The sequence below is a fragment of the Heptranchias perlo genome, chromosome 11 (genome assembly GCF_035084215.1).
Source record: "Heptranchias perlo isolate sHepPer1 chromosome 11, sHepPer1.hap1, whole genome shotgun sequence".
NCBI classification, from domain to species: Eukaryota; Metazoa; Chordata; class Chondrichthyes; order Hexanchiformes; family Hexanchidae; genus Heptranchias; species Heptranchias perlo.
Genome location: NC_090335.1, coordinates 20,804,091 through 20,822,759, shown reverse-complemented (window position 1 = coordinate 20,822,759; position 18,669 = coordinate 20,804,091). Strand labels below are relative to the sequence as shown.

Genomic DNA, 18,669 nt, shown 5'->3' with positions numbered 1-18,669 from the left:
GATTAAACTTTTCCATAACATTTACTCTCTTTTATATGCATTGATCAGTTGATCTCTCCTTTCCAGGCTGAAAAGCCAAAGTCTCTCCAGTCTTTCCTCGTAACTCAGACTCCTGGCTCTAGGGAGCAGCTGTGTGGCTCTTCTCCGCACTGCCCCCGGGGCTGCTTGAGTTTGTCCCTTATTTCTTGGGGACCATGAGATAGTACTCCTGGTGTGTTCTGACGGGCGCACTGCACAGTTTGAACAGGACTTCCTCTGACTTGTATTCCACTATTTTGGCTACATCATTCCACAGTTTATTGGCTTTGCTGATTGTTGCTCTGCATTAGTTGACTATGTTGGGCACCAAATCCACTAAGACATCCACGTCTCTTTCAACTTTATCCGATGCTATTTCAGCACCATGAACGTACGGAAATACAAAATTGACGGGCAGGAAAAGACCAACTGGTCCATCAAGCCTGCCCCACACTCATGATGGCTGGAGCATCATGACTAGCTAGACACTTCCCCCACTTCCCCTGCAGCCATGTAATCTCCTGGGAGAGCCAAAAAAGAAGAGAGAAAATCCAAGTGCCAATAAGGGAAAAAAATACTCTGGAAAATTCCTCTCTGACCCCCCTCAGGCGATCGAAACCAGTCCGGGAGATCACATGGATCATATGTTACTTGTAAAGGCACTTACCTTCTATATGATGTGATCTCTGCCCCAATTGAGAACCAGTCCAGTCCCCACCCCCCCTTGAAGGCAGAGAGTCAGCACCCACCACACCAGCAGGCAATGTATTCCAGAGGCTCACTACTCTCTGGGGAAAGAAGAACCGCCTAACATCCAGTCTATTCCTACTCTTACATAGATTAAACTCGTGTTCCATGGAGCTTCCCATTCTGTTATATTGGAATAATCTATCAATAGGCATGCTATGCAGCCCTTTCATTATTTTATAGACCTCTATCAGGTGGCCTGTTAAGCCTACGATGTATGGATGTTGCCCATTTTTTCTTCCTATGTGCAATACCTGATCAAATTTCATCTGCCATTATTCAGCCTACTGACATATTTTGAGCTCCTTTGATTCCACTGCCCCCTCTTCTTTCATATCATCTGCAACTTGTACTGAGTTTCAGAATCCAAAGTCATTGAAGTAAATTAGAAACAGTGGAAGTCCTAACACTAATCCCTAGGGCACTCCACTTAGTACTTACCCCTGCCCCTCTAAACAATACCCATTGTTTTCCAATCTTCCTCAAGTTTTGCCCCAAACCCCCTCAGCTTTGAGCTTCATTGGTAATCTTGCATGTAGAACTTTTATCCAATATATTTTTAGAAGTCTTAAGTACACAACATTTTAGGATTTACCACAGTCAACTTCAGCTGTCACTTCCTGAAAGACATCAAGGTGGTTGGTCATATAGGACAACAACAACAACAGCTTGCATTTGCATAGCGCCTTTAATGTAGTAAAATGTCCCAAGAGCATTATGAGACAAACATTGACATCAAGCCGCATAGAGATATTAGGACAGGTGACCAAAAGCTTGGTCAAAGAGGTCGGTTTTAAGGAGCGACTTAAAGGAGGAGAGAGAGGCGGAGTGGTTTAGAAAGGGAATTCCAGAACTTAAGGCCTAGGCAGCTGAAGGTGCAGGACCTTCTCCATCTAAAGCCATGCTGATTCCTGTTTACCAGGTTGTTGTGGTGACAGAGAATCATTAAGTTCGCTGCTGATAGTCCAACCCTACTAGAGGTGACCATTTGCTTAATGTGGATTCAACAGGTCCGAACTTACAATCTCCTCACAAATGCAGGGAGTATGGAGTAACAGGACATGAGCTTACAGCTACGACCCCCAGGGGCTGAGTTCCCATGCACACCTGTGCTATCTAGTGGTTGTTTTCACAACAGCATTGGCAGAGGTCTGGGGACCTGGTCATCTCCTCCAGTCCTCTCCACCCAGTGACTGTTCTATGCGATAAAAGCCTGCCTCACTCTTGTACTGGAGTAAAGTTATAAGCATGATATTTAAATGCACTGTGCTGTTAGATTCTTTAAACTGTCCCCAAGGGCTATTGATGGAAGTCATTGAAATGAACGGATTAATCTACTTTCCCGCGTGACATGAAAACATTATTTTGGAAGGGCGTGAACTCTCTTTTTTCATAGGACATGGTAATATTACTCAGTGACATGATTCCCCCCTGGAGAGGCTTACATACAGTGGTCGGGGTCTGTGGAATGTTTTTACAGGATTTGGCCTCCTGTTCTCTGTTTCGTTTGTAATGAAAGTAGGAGCCTTTCTTGTGATGGGAGAGGTGGGTTGCTTTGCACATTCCAACCTGAGGGGTATGAGTAGGATAAGTGTTCAGACAGGCTGAGGGCTCAGATACACTTTGTTGTTATATTTTAGGAGCAAGATGTCTCAGTTAATCAGTTTTTTTTACGCACACTTTGTAAAATAGCTTCTAATTTCTAAACGCCAGCAAATTCTATCTACATCGCGGTGTTGATCATTCTCTAAATATGAAGATTGCAGTGTTGATATCACCCTAACGCACTTGTGTTTATTGAATAGAAAGAAGATATGAAAAAGTAGAGGCTGTAGCACTTATTGTGTCACTGTGCTTATCACATTCCCCTTGTAAGCAGCACACTGGTAGTTAATGGACTGCTGCAGCAATTCGAAGACATGGCGATACGTTCCAAAGACTTCAGATAACTTGTAGAAGCGTCTCACTGATTTCCCATGGTTCAGGTTGGCTGGCAGTTAGTTCTCATGACATTGTGGGATCTGAGTGTCCTGCTGCAGTCCAAGAAAGATTAATGGATTGGCATTTTGTGTTTAGTTTGTATTGCATTACATCTCTTGTGGGAGCACAGATTAGCAAAACATCATTTTGTTTGTGTAAGAAAAGGAGGTTTGTTATAAGTATATATATATATATATATCTATTTTACATGTATAATATATATTATGTTATATTATATATTTATATATTGTATATGATTATACACATTCACACACATATATATATAAATATATATATATAGAGCGCTCATAAATTAACAGGTGTACCTGATGCATCAGTTGGTGAATGCACTGCTTGGTGTGGAACTGAAACATGCAGGCACGAAGGTCCCAGGTTTGAACCTACCTATCTGTGCTTAGTTAGTTGATCTTAGATAGGATCACAGTAAGGGCGCTGTAATTAGGCTCAGCACCTCTGCTTTGAAGGAGGGGAAAAAAATCAGCCAGGTTTCCCAGTCCTGATTGCTATCCAGTGACTCCTGTATGTGGGTGTTATGTGAGGATAGGATTGGGCTTATCTGTTTTTACTCCCTTGGTCGAGTAATAACCTGTTGACACTCGCTGTCTCGGCTCAGGCATGAGGTATGGTTATTTGGGCAAGATACACAGAGTGGCTGGGACCAGTGGAGTCATATCCCAGCATGGGTATGTGCCGCCAGGAGAGGAGAGGAGAAAATTGGAAGTGGGAAATAAAATACAGAGAGCTTTCATAAATTAACAGAAGAAAGACAGCAATTGAATGTCTTGTAATAAAGACCTTGTTTCAAAATCCTTTTATCTCTTGAAATAATAGTTATCTGTCACTGATGTGGCTAAGCCCTCAGGCCTTTACTAATATCAATCTCTGATAAGTGTCTGGAATGTACCTGTGTGACATTTCCAATCCAATAAACTTTACAGCTTGAATTATCCAACAGAGCTAGATACAGGAATAGCAGGAAGTGCAAAGGTCAGCGCGTCAGGCTGGGCTGATAGAATTTCAGTGGTGGTTGAATGCTGTATGTTCCTCCCCCACCCCCCCCCCCACCTTCTACCACTCCCCCATAGCTGATGACCTTCATATAACCTCCAGCAGCAGTGATGAGCTTGGCAGCTTCCCCCATTGAAGTGGTACATGGCCATTAGGGTAGGTTTCCTTCATGGGGTGGGGTGGGGGGGAGGGCAGAGAGACAAATAAGGTGTCAGTTACTGAGAAAAAGCAAACTTTTTGCCTTGTAATTGTCTTGCTCCATTAAGAGGCACCAAAGTCCATTTTTTACTAATGTTATTTTGTCATGCAGGAAGTAGAAATATTTTGGACAAAATAAATGCTGACCTCGCAGTATTTTTGTAAATGGTGAGTAATGCAATTAAGAGATTCAGTAAAACATTTTAATAAACTGGAAGGAAGCCTGAGCATTTGATGGAATGTGAAGTGTTTCTGTCTGTGTTGTGTAGTTTCAGTGGTTTGTTGACCGCCATGCTGGGACTTTTTCATAGAGGCCTTTTAAAATCAATATAGGGTGGCAATGTATTTAGCAGGTGAGACTTCAGCATGCATCACCGTGTAGATTTGGCCCCTTCTGTCCCCTGCTGTAAAAAAGTGGCAGGTGGAGATCAGTGAAAAGAAAGGAAGAATTTGTATTTCTATAGCGCCTTTCAAGATCTCAGTACGTCCCAAAGCGCTTTACAGCCAAGTACCCAGGAAGTGAATGAGTGAGTAAGAGGGTAAAGATTGAAAAGCAAAGGATGCCACTGGCCATGAGATTGTGAGAGGTCTCTGCCCTCTCCACCCCCTGTATTGCGTCCATGTTCAGAATCTCTCGGGCCCTCTCCTTGTAAGGAGTCAATATGTTACCCCATCTTCCGTCTGAGGCACTGGCACCAGTTATGTGCAGCTGTAAGCTGAACGAAAAGGGACAGATGTTGGAATCAGGAATCTGAGAGGAGACATGTGTCACCGCAGGGCAGCAGCCACCTTTTAGGGAGTCTCTGAACATGCCGACTGCAGGTACTTTGTGTTGGCAGCATGCTTGGAATTTTTGCTTGCTGCATTTAATGGGACGTTAAGCAATATCTTTCTCATGACAGCGATGGAGGAAGGAGCGAAAACCAGAGAGACATGGGGGTAACTTTTCATCTTCACTACCTGGGCAGATCGGCCGCCCGCTGTAGAACTCACCCGATTTGCCTTCCATTGAAATCCAATTTACCCTGTACTGTCGGGTTGCCATTTACTGAAAATAGGCCGAAGGGCTGGAATTTCTCTCCACGCTATTTTTCACCCACATGGTTTGACACATGCATCAAGTTTCTGGCTCTGGTAATTTAACAAAATCGTTAATTTATTTATAACTTCATTCTAATATCGTGCAGAAGAATTTGGACCTTTAATTGTTAAAAATTCTAGCTGTAAGAAATAAAGAACTTGCTGCTCGAATCCACTTTGTTCATGTTGGCTCCCCCACCTCTTTAATAGAGAGTCGTATCACCTCACAGCTTGGCTGAAGTTTATAAGTTGTTATTTTAGTGACTTTGCTGACATTTTCCTCTGGAGCAGGTCTCTTGTTTGCAGCTTCAAATGTGCAGAATACACAAACAAACAGTGAGGAGTTGAGTGAGCCAGCAATAGCATTAACATCTCTTGGTTAACCCACGGACAAGTGCACAAAGACAGATTGCTGCACTTGTGAAGATTTGTCCCTTCTTAAAAAAAAACAGAAGTTGCTTCTTAAAAGAACGAGACGTAAATACTGCAATCGTTAATTTTTCAGCCAAGTAAGTGGGGGGAAAAACTTGATAAAACGCATGTAGCTAACTCATTTATCAAACTGCTTCAGTTGGTTCTGCTGAAAGGGAAACCCATTTTTAAAAGTGATAAATTGGAGGAAAATGCTCGTAAGCTTGTTCTTTATAAATGGATGTATTATGACGTTGGACAAAGCACACGTTCAGTATACTTAGAAATGGGATTGTCTGCTCAGTGCTGTGGACTGATTTCCCAATCAGGGCTGCTGGCGAGGAGCACCTCTCATAGGGAGCACTATTGGGAAATCGCAGGTCAATTGGTCCATCTTTTTAAATGAATGGGTGGTAAATCAGAAGCTGTGGGCTCACAGTTTCCCAACCTAGGGTTGCCAACCCTCGAGGATTACCCTGGAGTCTCCAGGAATTAAAGATTAATGTCCTGGACACTGCTGCGAGCAAACCAGGGAGAAATATCATAGAGGCATTAAAGAAATGGTGTGTTTTTTCATTCTCTTTCAACGCTTTTCATTATTACTTATAAAAATATTGGAGATGGGGGAAAAAGGCTGTTTCACTGGGCAGGGCTGTTGGAGGTGGGAGGTCATGTGATAAAACCTTCAGGAATATGTCCAATCAGAGTTGGCAACGCTATCTCGACCAGTGATCCTTGCCGGGAGCCCCTGGACGGGGGAATCGGTTTCTAACATTGCAATTTTTCACCACTCTTATGTGCTGCTCTGCCTCCTGATTCCATCAGCCCTTTCCCGTCTAACTTAGCCGGACATTACTTGTTGACTTTGTGGGCAGGTTTCCCAGCAGATGTGCCTCTGGTGGGGTCAGCCATTTTGAAGTACCTGATCACGACATTAGTTTATAGCTTGATGCTCTGGCCGCATCTTCAAGCCGCACTGTACTGGCACCTCCTTTTGCTGTGAGAGGTTATTAAAAGCTTGTTTGAATGTGAATCTTCTGACCTTGTTGCACTGGGATTTTTTGCACCACATTCCTTGTGGCAGGAATGTGGTGTGAAAAATGCAGAATGAAGTCACCAAATCCCAAGTGGCGCGGAGTGCACAACGATGGTCTGCAACACATCAACCCACGAGGACCTGACGGAATAATTTGATGTACACCACAACATCCCGATGTTGGGCGGTACATTTGAGCTTTCCTTTGCTTTGAGGCTTGCATGAGTTAGTAGACAGTGGGGCCTGGGTGTAAAACTGGTGTTGTGGATTGGCCGCCCGTTATAGGCACCATCCAATTTTCATTTCCATTGAAATCAACAGAAATGTGCCTTCAGGTGGGTATAATGCATATGCACAAGGTTATCCATATGTCAGCCTGGTTGATGAGTGTTGGCAGCAAGGAGATCATCATAAAGTCTGAGCCTGCCCTCACCAGACATTCACACTATCAGCAAGAGCTACAGGATAGTGTCCAGGAGTGGAAGCCCTGGATGATTTTCTTTTTCCCTCCCCCACCTCAAGTTATGTTGAAGCCAACTGCAGGACCCATTTCACCATCCCAGTTGAGGTAATTTAATTCAACACAAACTAGGGAATGAACCATTCCTGGTTGAGTGCCACACCACAGAGTGCATTCACATAGTATGCCATCAAGAACTTAGAGCTTCCTGTTCCAATTAGAAACTCGAATACAGGATATGTATTATTTACAGCAGAAAAATTGGACAATTGGAGCTTTCAAGATTGAGACAGATAGATTTTTGTTGGGTAAGGCAAGTAAATGGAATCAAGTTGCCAATCAGCCATGATCTAATTGAATAGCGGAGCAGGCTCGAGGGGCTGAATGGCCTACTCTGGTTCCTAATTTTGCTATGTTCCTAAAACATAGATTTAGTGAATGTTCTACTTTTACAGATCTGTTAAAGAAATTGTTATTTTGTTGTATGTGTTTGAAGGACTATTTTATTGGTGAGGTGAATGAAAGGAGGCCTGGGCTGTTGAAGATCAATCAGTTAGTCGGTCGGTTAGAGTCAGTTCAGCGTTATGATTCTGCTCAACGTGTGATCTTTAGCGGGTGGCCCGAGAGCGATTTCAACCTTCGCTAAAAGTTCATTCATTAATTAATTGCCCCTTTGTGTTGGTGTGAGTAACATGGCATGGCACAAATCAATGCTCTTCCAAAAACCAAGTGGACACTTTCATATGACTGTGTGTTCCAGCTCCCTTGCATATGTCATATGATACCGTGACCCCTCCGCCTGCTCATATTGGCAGAGAGGGGGAATGGGCTGATCTTATGGTGAAACGCCTAAGGTACCTTTAGTGAGGTACACAACATTAGACTTAATTCTACGTGAGGTAACAGATAGGCAACTCTGTCACATTCAAGTACCGGAACACCTGATGCATGAGTCATGCCCTTGTCCATGTTTTTGTGACACGCAAGCTTGAGGGTGCGACTTGCACAGCACGGAAAGCTCTTGTACACGAGTGTGAGCTTTACACTGTGTTACAGAAAATGGATGCAACATTTTTACCCTCTGACTTGAATAAGTTGTTAAAGCTTACACGATGGCTCAGTTGACAATGTACTGGGTCAGTGTGCTAAACAATAGAGACTAGAAGGTCCTAGATTCGATCCCAGTTCTATGCTGAGTTTACTGATCTCAGCATCCAGCTGGTTGCCATGTATTCAGGCTTGTTAGGTCAAAACAATCAGCCAGGGTGCCCATTGCTGATCATTATTTATGATGTGGTAGAGTGTACACGCGTGTGCATGTGCACGTAAGTGAGAACAGGATCAGGCGTAGCGGTGATGTGCCCAGAGTTCAATAGTCTGCTAATCACCATGGTTCAAACTGGCACATGAGGGCCCACTTGAGCAAGGGAGGGCTTGGAGCTGTACCTAACATGTGTCACTGCAGGGCGGCGGGAAGAAAAGAGTTTTTTTAGAAACTGTACTTTCAGTAATAAGACTATTACGACTTGACAGTGCAGTGTTTTGATATGTTTGCTGTTCCACCAGCCTGCTATTTTATTGGAGTGTTTTGACTCTTTAGTAGGCCTCTGTAGGTGTTAGGAAAGGAACAAAGCTTTTATTGGCACGACTAAGCCAGGCCTCTGAACCTGAATGTTAACAGTGCAATTTCCGGTTTCTCTGTTGTAAACAGTCTGGGTTTGGTTGGTGTATGGAACGGTGCCATTCATTTTCCATACACACCTCACTGACTGTGGCAACGATAAGCCTTCCTGATTTGAATGGACAGCCATGCTATGCTTATTTAAGTTCAGTGCAGGTGTTGATTTTCTTGGACAGGGAGCTGATAACCTACTCTAGAGCATGCTCCCTTCGAGCTTGTTAAAAGGCTGGCACAGGCAATGGGTCCAATGGGCTTGGCTTCATACAAAATACCGTCCACTGGTGAATGAAGACAACAGCCAAAGCAAATATTAGTCGAATGTTTATTGTGGAATTTACATATTGGTTGAGTGTAAAGCCACTGACAGCTTTATACATAGAATTACACGGAATTTACAGCACAGAAACAAGCCATGCAGCCCGACCTAGATGTGCTGGTGTTTACACTCCCCGCAAGCCTCCTCCCACCCTACTTGATCTCACCCTATCAGTATAACTTTCTATTCCTTTCTCCCTCATGTTTTTATCTAGCTTCCCCTTAAATGCATCTATGCTATTTGCCTCAACTACTCCATGTGGTAGCAAGTTCCACATTCTAACCACTCTCTGGGTGAAGAAGTTTCTCCTGACTTCCTTACTGGATTTATTAGTGACTATCTTATATTTATGGCCTCTAGTTTTGGACTTCCCCACAAGTGGAAACATTTTCTCTATGTCTACTCTATCAAACCCATTCATAATTTTAAAGACCTCTATTAGGTCACCCCTCAACCTTCTTTTTTCTAGAGAAAAGAGCCCCAGCCTGTTCAGTCTTTCATTTAATGGGTCCTATAATTTCATGGCCAGAAAGTGCAGTCAGCTGGCAATCTCATACCCACTAACCTCTTCACTCCTACTAAAATGGAATCTCAAGATCATCATCGTCACCTGATACCTGCAACAAACCTGTTTGTTTGCTTCATTACAAGAGATAAAACTAACCAGGCTAAGTCAATTTTACAGGGCTAGTGCCATAGTCCTAATTTTTAGGGATGATTGATTAAAGAAGGGATAATGCAGCACTCTTTCAGTGCGGCACTGCAGTCTCAGGTCTATTTTATGTGCTCAAATCTGTAGTGGGGCTTCATCCAAAAATGTTCAATGCAGTACTGAGGAAGTGCTGCACTGTTGGAGGTGCCGTCTTTCGGATGAGACGTTAAACCAATGCCCCCATCAGCCCTCTCAGGTGGACGTAAAAGATTCCATGGCACTATTTCGAAGAAGAGCAAGGGAGTTCTCCCCAGTGTCCTGGCCAATATTCACCCTTCAACCAACACCTAAACATAAATGATCTTGTCAGTATCTCATTGCTGTTTGTGGGACCTTGCTGTGTGCAAATTGGCTGCCGTGTTTCCTACATTACAACAGTAACTACACTTCAAAAGTACTTCATTTACTGTGAAGCACTTTGGGACCTCCTGAGGTCATGAAAGGCTCCATATAGATGCGAATGTTTCTCTCTGACTTAGAGAATAGGATGCCATACAACAGAGCCAAACTAACACTACATACTAGGAGGAAAGTGGCAGTCCACCTGGAGAGGTACTTTTGAACTGTCTGAGAAACCGAACTCCACAATGGGATGATGGTTCATCCCATCCGGAGTTACAAATTCAATGATTTTTGACATTTCCTGGACACTGCTGCTGATTCTTGATGAACATGGATAGATATAACTAATACCCAGAATTCCTGTCTGTCACTGACAACCTTCCTCCTACAAGGCTGTGGATGCAGGGTCTATTGAATTATTAAAGACTGAGATTGCTAGATTTTTGTCAGGTAAAGGTATCAAGGGATAGGGATAAAAGGTGGATAAATGGAGGTAAGATACAGATCAGCCATGATCTATTGGAATGGCGGAACAGTCTCGAGGGGCTGAATGGCCTACTCCTGTTCCTAATGTTCAACAGTCAACAAAGAACATCTTTCTTTGAATTAGCTGTAACAGAGGTCTGTCAAAGTGCTTGAAGAAAACAACACTTATAAAGAACTTGCATTTATATAGCACCTTTCACGTCCTCAGGATATCACACAGCGCTTTACAGCCAATGAAGTACTTTTGAGGTGTAGTCACTGTTGTTTTATAAGTAAACATGGCAGCCAATTTGTGCACATAAAGGTCCCACAAACAACCAAATATTCTGTTTTGGTATTGGTGGTTGAGGGATAAATATTGGCCAAGACAAAGGGAAAACACCCCATCTCTTCTTCAAATAGTGCAATGGAATGTTTTAGGTTCACAGCAGGACCTCGGTTTAACATCTCATCTTAAAGGAGGCATCTCCAACAACGTTGCACTCCCTCAGTACTGCCCTCAAGCAATAGCCTAGATTATGTGCTTGAATCTTTGAGTGAAGCTTCAACCTAGAACCTTCTGACTCAGAGATGAGAGTCCTACCAACTGAGCCAAGGCTGATTCCTTGAAAGTTATACTTAAAAACTCAAGAGATACGTTGGAAATCTAATGTAAAAACAGCAAATGCCCAGCATGACCCTTAGCATCTGAGAAGAGAATGGGTTAATGTTTCTGATGGAGAGCGTTTGTGCATCTTCTGTTTTTACTTTGCATGAGTGTTCAAGTTTTTAATGAATATTAGGATTTTAATGTTGCACAGAAGTAATTAGACAGAAATAGTCAACATGTGGAATGTGCTGCCTGAAAGGGTGGTGTCAGCAGATTCAGTAACAACTTTTAAAAGGGAAGTAGATATATACTTAAAAAGGAAAATTTTGCAGGGCTACGGGGAATGAGATGGGGAGTGAGAATAATTGGATAGCTGTTTCAAAGAGCCGGCCAGGCACGATGGGCAGAATGGCCTCCTTCTGTGCTCTGTGATTCTATGATCCTATGATATAGCGCCTTTCACTCTGTGGAAAAATGTGAAACGTCAGATTTTAAAATACATCCGACTTTTAAGTTTCTTGTTATCTAAATGGCCTCTTTCGAAGCATGCTGAATTCAGGTGTTTTTTCTTAATGCAGGTTGTTCTATTTCAGTGTGAACAGCTGCTCTGGCCAGACCACAGTTAAAGGCCCAACTGTATGGGGCTAAAGTTTGTAGTAGCCAGCAATCTTTGCAGCTTGGCCCGGCCGATTACACAGCAGTGTCTTCAGTCCACAGCCACCTGAAATGGCTCTGTTGGTAGGTTCGGCTGCCAACTCTGGTTGGACATATTCCTAGAGGTTTCATCACATGTTCTTCTGCCTCCAACCGCCCTGCCCAGTCAAACAGCCTTTTTTCCCATCTGCAATATTTTCATAACTAATCAAAAGGTTTCAAAGAAAATGAACATTTTTTTTTAATGCGGCTATAATTTTTCTCCTGAGTTGTTCGCTGCAGTGTCCAGATTAATTTTTAATTCCAGGAGACTCCAGGACAATCCTGGAGGGTTGGCAACCTTATGGTACATTCCAGTGACTAGGTTTGTAGCTGGAACCTTGCTAAGATTGATGTTTAGCTCTCTCCAGCAATATTACATGATATTGTGGAACATGACTAGTAAGCACAAACAAATGGCCAGCTCGCTGACTAATGCTATATGGATGTGTCCTCACTCGCATCAGTTTAGGGTAAAATACACTGGGAAACCAGAACCCCAATATTAGAGCCAACATATTCCAACTGCCGGTTCCTATTGTATACTTGTGAAAATTAAATTTAGGAAATGACATTGTTCTGCATATTTCTATAATCTGACTTTAAATATTGGGAAGGAGAAATTCGATTCCATCTCATTCGAATGCTAAGACCTAGAGGAGGGGAATCCTATCTTTGGTTTAACAAGACAGTTTACTGTTGCTGTGATTAACCAGATTTGTGTTAACAAATGTTAGATGAAAGAAAATCTTCTTTATTCTTCCAAAGTGCCGAAAAAGGCTTTGTTGAAAAGGACAGACCCAGGAAATGTTTGGAGAGGTGCAGCATTTGCTTTTTAACTTCATTTCACTTTTGTGTTGATTTTTAGGCCCTTGCAGCAAAATGAAAATTCCTTAATAATTAAATCTCACAATTACTCATTGATCGATTACTAATTAGTCACTGACTTTTCTTCCTCCAATGTAGCATATCGTTGTAATTTTCTGTAGAGTAAATCTTCAATAATATCGAGAGCGTTCATCTTTAGTGAGGTAGACTTGGGGTTAAGCGAACTAGGTCACTGAACTAAGCTCTAATTTTGGATGAAATCAGAGAGGACAGGATTTGCATATTGCATTTCTAAGGGCTATTTATAGGCCTGAAATAAAAGCCACAAGAACCAGAAGGAAGACGCTGTGTAAACAGGAGGAATTACTTTCATTTATGGGAGTTTACTGAGGATAAAGTTTCAATTATTTTGGTAAATGATAATTGTACGTCCATTACATATACATAATGGTTCATTTTAAAAAAACAATTAAAAAAAAACCTGTTTCTCTGCCAGGATGGACAAAGGAGATGTGGGTGGAGTTGAATCTGGATAATCGCAACCTTTTGCAAGCAGAATGAGCATTAAACAGCAAGGCTCTACAGTTATTAGTAAACTTTGCTATCCTGCTAGCTTAGTGCAATCATAAAACAGCCCACCTCCATTTTACCTGTGGCCCTCAGCATACCAGCTGCTCAATGTGAGCCTCCATTCATGGGTTCAAGGAAGGCAAATTGGGAGAACAAGGGATTCAGTGCTGCTCTCTCTCCTTTTTCTTGTCATCTAGCAGAGGAGCCAAGCCAAGACTATATATAGGTCCTAACATTTTTTTGTTCCTTTGGGGAAATGCCTGGTCACATTTTGGCAACTCTCCAAAATGACACAATTGAAATCATGAGCGTGCGATGTGGAGAAATGACAGACATAGACTGGCATCCCCTCAGTGAGTGCTGCAGTTAATTAGAACGTTGCTGAGAGTAGTCCTTGTATAAGAAATGGCTGAGGATTGTGACCCTCAAGAAAAACAAGTATTGGTGATTAACCCTGTACTAGCTAACCTCCACATTTAAAGTTCCATTCTTACCATTTTACATTACAACAGTGACTCCACTTCAAGAAGTACTTAATTGGCTGTAAAACGCTTTGGGATATCCTGAGGTTGTGAAAGACGCTGTTCTTTCTGTTTTAATGCTTGAAGCAATGTTTTTTTCTTCAGCTGTGGGCAACGCAGCAGTTATTGCCGAATAACAGTTAACCACAAAGGCTCAATTTTGAAATGGTGGCAGGTTGGCAACGAGGGGGGGGGGGTGGGGGGGGGGGTGAAGGTGCGTGTGGCAAACCCGAATAAACAAAACTTACCGTTTCCGACGCGATCGCAATGTAATTGATGGCGATTAAAGTTCTTTCCAGGTTTCACGCCTGGCAGCCAGCCTGATTGACAGCCGGTGGGGTGGGGGCAGAGAAAGAGATAGAGCGAGACGTCATCTGGTGCTGGAACGGAAGATCGGGGTGGGGGGGGTTGGGAGAGTGGAAGTTCGGGGGGGGGGGGAGAAGGGAAGATCAGGGGGACATGGAGGGGGAGAGGGGAAGATCGGGGGGAGAGGGGAAGATCAGGGGGACATGGAGGGGGAGAGGGGAAGATCGGGGGAGAGGGGAAGATCAAGGGGGAGAGGGGAAGATCAGGGGGACATGGAGGGGGAGAGGGGAAGATCAAGGGGGAGAGGGGAAGATCAAGGGGGAGAGGGGAAGATCAGGGGGACATAGAGGGGGAGAGGGGAATATCGGGGGTAGAGGGGAGATCGGGGGGAAAGGGGAAAGAGGGGGAGATCGGAGAGGGAGACTTCGGACATCGGGGCAGGGTGGAAAGGTAGGTTGATTTTGTGTTTAAACTTAGTGCAGTGGTTTGTTATTTAATTTATTTTGTTTCTTATTCCCTGATTTGGCCCTGGTTTCACCAGGCGTGAATCAGATGTCATGGGAAAGCCACCAGGTAAGTTAAAAATCATTCTGACTCCCTAATATGTCACAAGGAAAGTGCCTTAAGTACCTCAATGAGGTAAATTTGGTTCTTTAACTATAAGCCGATGGGACTTCCAGATTCGGGACGCCCGCGCGCACACAGGTGCTTCTGTGGGAAACTCGGAAGTCGGTGGGTTGGAGCCGGCTTCCGAACCCGCTCGGCATTTCTGCAATTTTCGCAGCCCTGCTGCCCCCAACCCACCTGCAATTTAAGTTTAAAATTGTGGGACTGGGATCACAAATAGGCTACACTGGGTAAGGTTCCCTTCCCCAAAGGACATTAGTGAATCAGTTTTTACACTCCAGCAGCTTTTACAATGAATCAAATTTATTGAATTCCATCTCACTGTTATCGTGGAATTTGATCTCACACCCTCTGGGTTGCTAGTTTCTTGCCATAACCATCAGACTACCCTGGCGTATTGGTCCCATTTGAATAGCTTGGTATAACACTACAATCATTGGAGTTTGCAATCTGTAATTGGGATCTTCGCCTTCCATGACTGCTGTAACAATTTGTTTAACATTTCTTTTTTTTTGTGATTTTTTTTTTTGTTGTTGTGTTCATGACAAGGGCTGAGAATCGGACACAGTGCCACTTTTAGCAATCACTCTCAGCACTAAAGACTTCCAGGTCAGGTAAAATACAATAGCTGCACAGAAAAGCTCCTTCTCTTCTTCCTCACTGAACAATGTTCCATAATCTCCAACCGCAGAAAAGCAACAGTATGACCTTTCCATTTCCCACAACCATCTCTGTGCTGCAGACCACTGGAATCTGAAGTGAGGCTTGTCATCAGTTTATCACTCAAGTTGCTAAGCTCAGTGTTGTAGTAAATACTTTTCAGAAAATCATCTCCGCATCATTGAAACCTGCATGCAAGTAATCCAGAATATCAATTTGAGGTAATATTTTGACATTAACTAAAGGGTTTCAGTTGCTCACTGAATCGAGTGGTGTGTGACTTTCATTAAAAAAATAGAAAGGCTTGCATTATATAACGCCTTTCACGACCGCTTTACAGCCAATGGCGTACATTTGAACAGTCACTGTTGTAATGCAGGAAATGTGGCAGCCAATTTGTGCAGAGCAAGCTCCCACAAATAGCAATTAAATAAATGACCAAATAATCTGTTTTAAGTTTTGGTTGAGGGATAAATATTGGCTAGGACACCAGGGAGAACTCACCTGCTCTTCTGTGAATCATGCCACAAGATCTTTTACATCCCTCTGAGAGGGCAGACGGGTTAAACGTCTCCTCTAAAAGATGGCACCTCCAACAGTGCAGCACTCCCTCAGTACTTTACTAATGCTCAAGTCCCTGTAGTGGGGATTGAACCCATAACCTTCTAGATTTCTCAAGACAAGAGTGCTACCTCTAAGCCACTTTAGCTCATGTTTTGTTTGACCATGAGCTAAGCCTCAAATCTCACATTACCTAGACCATTTACTTCCACTTCCATAATATTTCTGACCTACATCCTTACCTCACCCCGGCCCAACACCAAAATGCTCATCCATGCCTTCTTCAGTGTAATTGGTTTCCCTAATGCTTTTCTTGCCAGCCTCCCGAGCTCCATTCTACATAAACTTCTGCCACTCATACCCTTGGGATGTCTTGATACATGAAAGGTTTTTAGACACATCCCTTGATGAATATTGAATATTAAAATACTTTGTCCTATGTTATATAAATACTCTGGAACTGAGTTGAGACAGTCCAACTCATTTCATGTGGGACTCTTACAATCAGCAGAAAACCAAGACATTTTTATTCCATCAGTCAGGGCTGAATTTGAACCCAGAGGTGAAACAATAAGAGTATTAACCAGTCATATTACCCAGTTCCCATTTCATTTTTGCTCTTGACAGAAAAATTGCTCTAAGCCGACTGGCAAAATATGTTGTACAATTATTTTAAAAGATGACTGAATCCTGCTCCCTCTGCCTAAAGTAAATTAAAGTAACATCTTTCAAACTCATTACATGGAAGCCCTGATCCAAGAGTAATTCTGATTAGAGAATGGAACACAAATGTAGCATTTCTACTGAAGCACATTAAATGGAAGTCCTGATCCAGATAAGTAGCAAATATGTGCTAATTAGATTCCTGTTGTCTATTAGCAACATGAGCAGCATGCAGGAAAGGCCCAGGATCTGCCTGAGGCCTGGGGAAAACATGATCACACACTGAGACTGACGGAGTGACGCTTTCTATTCATGGTGCACTCCTACTTTACTTTTTCTTCCTTTTTTCCCTCCATTCGATCCATCACACTTTCATCATTCATCAGGGTGGTCTGCTGCTTGAGTTGGCCAATAGGATATGAGTTTGTTTGTAACACAGCCGGTACGAACAATTTAAAAGTTTTTCTTCCCGGCAGGGTTTTGTGTGGGTTTTGTGTTTTTGTCCATGAGGAGAAGATCTTCACACTATTGAGAATTGCTGTATCGATTACATTATCATAGCATTACCTAGAATGTTACAGCACAGAAACAGGCCACTAGGCCCAACAAGTCTATGCCGTATGGATGAGAAAGGCTTTTGTCTCTCTTTGAGATTGTGTTGGTCCATGGGAAGTGGTCTACCATTGTAGGCAAAATTGCTAAAACTGGTCAAGCGAGGAAACATGAGCCAGTCAAGTATGGGATTGGAACTGCTGCTCACAACACTGAGGGTAGAGGGTACACTGTTACTATAGTTACTGGGTCTTCCTATTATCAGTGCAGCGACTGAGTGCCATCATTAATGTATAATTGTTGTCTGCTGTTTAGACTTTCTGGAATCTACATAGCACAAACCAGATGCTGTAAGCAGATGTGCTTTATTTTAAGGGATCTATCTGAAAGAAATGGGACGTGTCCTTTTGCCTGTTGCTGTTGTGTTGATGTTATGCTAGCATGCTTTCCTTATCTGAATAGCTGCACTATGAATTTAGTCAGTAGCAGAAATGGGAGTTCCACTCCATCGGGATGAGAAAGATCCCACTCCTCCGCAGTCTGCAGAAGCAAGTGGTTTCAGAATAATGTGCCAGTACTGTCAGCATGATTCAACCACAGCTCAGGAGGTGCATGGTCCCTGCAACCAGTTAAATCCCGTGGGATTCCCAGAGGAATGCTTTTGACATCCTCGGCTCAATCATCTAGTAAACGAGAGAAAACTGACGAGATGGCAGCTGACACCATTTTTGTGTCAATGCAACACCTCTGGTCAACCAAAGAACAGGTTCAACTGCTTCTGTGGGGTCAACCTTCCCTCCTGTAGTGTAGATGTAAAGGATGATGGAAGTGGGAAAGAACTGAATGTGTGCTTTGAACTGGAATCCACCTATGGTGTCGGCTGGCTAGTATCCACTTAAAAGGGAACTGTATTCATCTGAATTGCTATAAGTATTCTCTCCAGAGACTTGAGCACCAAATCCAGGCTGACACTTCAGTGCAGTACTGAGGGAGTGCTGCATTGTTGGAGGTGCCGTCCTTCGGATGAGACGTTAAACCCTGGCCCTTTCATGTGGACGTAAAAAATCCCATGCCACTATTTCGAAGTAGAGCAGGAGAGTTCTCCCCAGTGTCCCGGCAAATATTTATCCCTCAACCACCATCACTAAAGCAGATTATCTGGTCATTATCTCATTGCTCTTTGTGGGACCTTGCTGTGCGCAAATTAGCTGCCAGGTTTCTTACATTACAGTGACTACACTTCAGAAGTACTTCATTGGCTGCTTTGGCACATCCTGTGGTCGTGAAAGGCGCTATATAAATGCAAGTCATTCTTTATTTTAGTGACATTATGAATGGGAGCTAATAGCTGGGAATTCACTGACCCAATTAATAATGTCATTGGAGTGAAGCTTTCATTGGGTTAAAATTGAGTTACTTCTTCAGCAGACAGAATTTAATCAGAATGCATTGCAAATATCCCATAGAGAGATTTCAACCCCTGCGATTACAGTGCACAGGGATTATACACAGGTCGGCCATGATTGGCAGCGTGAAACATGTGATCAAAAAATGACCCAAGAGGCACTAACAAGCCATTTCTCTTCAGAACATGTTGGATTGT

At 43.1% G+C, this 18,669-nt stretch overlaps 1 protein-coding gene across 4 annotated transcripts in view; it reads left to right on the top strand.

The window, feature by feature from the left end:
- The window catches only part of nhsb (Nance-Horan syndrome b (congenital cataracts and dental anomalies)), a 417,867-nt gene that overhangs the window by 78,363 nt on the left and 320,835 nt on the right, over positions 1 to 18,669 (top strand). The window lies entirely within an intron of this gene.